Source organism: Prunus dulcis, unplaced genomic scaffold (genome assembly GCF_902201215.1).
Source record: "Prunus dulcis unplaced genomic scaffold, ALMONDv2, whole genome shotgun sequence".
Lineage (NCBI taxonomy): Eukaryota > Viridiplantae > Streptophyta > Magnoliopsida > Rosales > Rosaceae > Prunus > Prunus dulcis.
The window spans coordinates 3,728-7,995 of NW_023010588.1; the positions used below are offsets into that span (position 1 = coordinate 3,728).

At 37.8% G+C, this 4,268-nt stretch overlaps 1 pseudogene; it reads left to right on the forward strand.

The window, feature by feature from the left end:
• Positions 1-830: 830 nt before the first annotated feature.
• On the forward strand, positions 831-3,293 carry LOC117613761 (annotated as a pseudogene).
• The last annotated feature ends 975 nt before the right edge of the window (positions 3,294-4,268 follow it).

Here is a 4,268-nt window from a genome sequence, read left to right on the forward strand (position 1 = left end):
ACTCCGATCTGTTTTGCAGGGAGAAGGAGAGGCGGAGAAGACGAAGGAATCTTGGGCGAATATTCTCGTGGGGGAATTTGCTCCCACACCCTTCTTACAGATTCATCTATGGAAATACGAAAGAAATCTCCACCATGACATATTTTCTGTAGTTCAACCTCACGTTCACTCGTGGACCAACATATATGGTAACAAAATAACAAGCCATCTCAGTTAGTTAACTCTTGTTATTTAAATCTAAGTTCTAAACAAGATAAGCATATGAAGGCCAAAGTTCAGAGAACCTCAAAAGAACTTTCTAAAGTGGGGAATGCTAGCAACCTTCTTCTTAGATTTCTCTTTTGGACATTCTCTCTATTTCCAAAAGCTAGCTTGTTTGTTATATACAAAGTTGACCAGATGAGAGGTTGTTCACTACTTTTCAAAGCAAAATTTTCATAGGAAGCTCTAGTCTCTCTGTTAAGTTGAGAAAAGTCATGAAAGAAAAATGCGGTGTGGTGATAAAGAGAAAGTTTTGCAAGATTAATCATATAACGTTATTTCCCTTCAACAACTGTCTTCTCTATCTATGGTTATGGAGCTTTCCTCTCTGTTCCTGTTAAGTTGGAAATTTTATTGAGAATTTTTGCGAATTTAATTTAATAATATGGCAATGCCATTGTCATTCTCATTGGTGACAAAAGTAGGACGTCATTTGAATATATGTGATGTGGTAGAAGGGTCCAAAGTGGCCTTTTAATAATTCGTTCAAAGAACACAGAGCAAGAATATACTTCCATAACTGTGGACGGTTTAAAACCCCATAGGCTCCGAGAAAGACAATACCAAAAATGACCTGTTTGGGAGGCCTAGCAAACATTGTTTCAAGCTTTCTGCCTCTGTTCCTTGTCTTAGTTCTCACCAAGATCCTTCACAAGCTATGGTGGGCTCCGGCTCCCTTGCAGAATCTGATGGCCTTGCAGGGCATCAAAGGCCCTCCTTACAGACTTATCCATGGCAACACCAAGGACATCTCCAACATGATCAGGGAAGCCATGAGCAAGCAAGCCTAAGAGTTTTAGTTCGTCCCATGACGTACTTTCTGTAGTTCAACCTCACGTTCACTCATGGACCAAGATATATGGTAACAAACAAACGGTCTTAATTACTTAACTATTGTTTTGAAATCTGAGTTCCAATTTAAATTTTGGTCATATTTATTTATCAACAGGGAAGAACTATCTGTGAACATATACAGACCATTATCTTGTATATTTATTCAATCATCAATGTAATAAAGCTTATAGAAATGCAGAGAGATTGGCTAGATGAAAGAGGAGAGAATTTCAGAGAGAGAGAGATTGGAGAAGAAGCTAGCTAAATTGTATTAGCTCAGCTCCAATATAACATGCATATATTGTACTATGACAAAACCGTTAGGAATGGAATATTCCTCATTACATCATTCAATCCTAGCCACTCATTTAACTACCCTATGAGATAAAGACAAGTGGCACAAGACTATTACATTTTCTACTGCATACTTGGACTGTGATCCAAAGCTGCCTTTTAAACGAAGAATAGAAACTTATTTGTTCTGATTACATTTCAGCAATCACACTTATAAACCAACACTATCTTCAGTGGCATGGTTCTAAGGCTCAATTGGTCATCACGGAGCCTGAGTTATGCAAAGATACTGAATAACAAAGACAAAGCTTATCGCAAAAGAGAGCCTGAAAGCTTTGTGAAGAAGCTCTTAGGAGATGGACTTGTGACAACAGCAGAAGGTGAAAAATGGGCAAAAATGTGAAAGCTCGCCACCCACGCCTTCCATGGAGAGAGCTTAAAAGTAAGTTTTTAGAGTTTCTGGTACTTCCTTAGAATCAATTAATTGAAGATTAAAGTTTGCTAATTGACTGCATGATGGTGTTGTTTTGCTAGAGTATGATTCCAGGCTCCAGCAATGGTAGCCAGTGCAGAGACAATGCTAGAGAGGTGGAAAAATTATGAAGGGAAAGAGATTGAGGTGTTTGAAGAGTTTAGGTTTTTCACTTCAGAAGTTATTTCTAGAACAGCATTTAGCAGCAGCTATATAGAAGGACAACACATTTTTGAGATGTTGATGAAATTAGGCTTCCTGTTAACCAAAAATTCTCTCACAATAAGGGTTCCTGGCATCAGGTAAACTTCCTTACAACTAAATCTGAATGTGGGGAACCAAACGGGGATAGCCATATAATCTCTTTTTTGTTTATATTTGTATTGATTCGCTGATTTATTGATCAATGAGGCTTGTTATGCAGAGAACCAATCTTCTCTATTATCTTTTTATTCTTCTCATATGTGTTCTTTCATTTAATGTTGCAGTAAGCTTTTCAAAACCGGCAATGAGATCGAATCAGAGAAACTTGAAAAAGATGTACGTGCCTCCATATTAGGGATTGTCAGGAAAATAGAAGAGAAGGTGATGACTGGAGGAGAAGACAGCTTTGGGAGTGATTTTCTTGGATTACTTGTGAAGGCTCATCATGATGTCCAATGACAGCCAAAGGATTTCAGTGGATGATTTAATTGATGATTGCAAGACTTTTTAGGTCGCTGGACAAGAAACCACTAATTCTTTGCTTGCTTGGACTGTCTTTCTTCTGGCACACCACACAGATTGGCAAGAGGAACCAAGAAAAGAGGTCCCACAAATATTTGGTAAACAAACTCCAAACCCTGATGGCATTGCCAAACTGAAAACAGTAAGTCTCAAGAACTCAATCATTCCTTTGTTCTAAGTGGCAGAAGAAACAACTAAGATTCAAAACCTGATTTGTTTGTTTGTTTGTTTGTTTTGTTTTGTTTTGTTTTTTTTTGTTTGTTTCGTTTGGATGCAGATGAGTATGGTGATCAATGAGTGTCTAAGGTTATATTCCCCTGTTGGTTCTCTGTCAAGGAAAGCTGAAAGGGAAGTTAAACTAGGAAAGTTTATTGTTCCTGCTAATGTTGACTTGCTAATGTCATGCCTATCACTTCATCGTGATCCTCTAATCTGGGGACAAGACGCGCAACTTTTCAAACCAGAGCGATTCACAGAAGGGGTTGCTAAAGCTACTAACAATAACGCAGGCGCTTTCCTACCCTTTGGAGTAGGACCTCGAACTTGTGTGGGATTGAACTTTGCGGCCATTGAAGCAAAGATTGCTCTGTCGATGGTTCTACAGTGCTACTGCTTCACCCTTTCCCCGGGTTATGTCCACTTGTCCCTTCAGCAAGTAACAAATCGCCCACTCCGTGGAGTTCAAGTAATGCTATATTCACTTTGATAAGTATCCAGAAAACAGACATCAATAATAATGCCTCTGTCATGAAGTGAAATTGATAAACTCATTGTATTATTATTAGCCAATTATCATTTCAACTTTTCCAAGCTATTGTTGCCTCATGTTTGGCAGCATTGTTGGATAATACAATAGTTTATTTCTTTTTCTTTGGTTTGGGAGAAAGATGTAAGTCTTTACTAAACCTTTATACAATAATACTAACCTTGTTCAACCATTGTAGCAGTAGAGTATCTTGATTTCGTCTAGAGAGTCTTCTACCCTATGCAGCACTTTAGTTTCTCTTTCTCTTAGATAGGGTGAGATCTGATTTGAGAGTGTGTTTGCTGCAAGGGGAGGGACCTCTATTTATTTGTGCATCACTCATAAAGCTTTGCCTATCAAGAAGCGTTTGAGTGTCCTTTTTGCATTAGAATAGGTTTGTTTCAATCCATGTATTATTAGGAATCCTGATAATACTTGTGTTTGACTTTAATAAGCATTGTACAAGTATTATCTCATAAGGATTGAGTTCTATTTCCTGATCAAACCAAAACTCGAATCCTCTTGGGATTAGAAGATCATCTTTTATGGGCTGAGACAATAAATCGTCTTACAAAAGAATCTTAAAGCAAGAATTAAAAGAGAGTGAAAAGTGGAAATTAATAGAAGAAGCATTGGAACTGCTAGAATTATGTTAGGAACCAACATCCAGGGTTCCATCAAATTATATTGCCTGTTTGTTCATCGAACTTGAATTTTCAAATTACCGTGATGGGATAGGATTGGGATTTGAATACTTGAACCTTTGGATGAAGATTATACATTATGGTGTTTCCAATCCAAGTATGTGATTTCTGATTGAATCACTACTACAAAAAGTGAAAAAGACGACCAGAAAACAACGACGGTCTAAGTGAAAACCGTCGTGGTTTTTAAAAAGACGACGGTTCTAAAAACACCGTCTTGTAATACCACCTT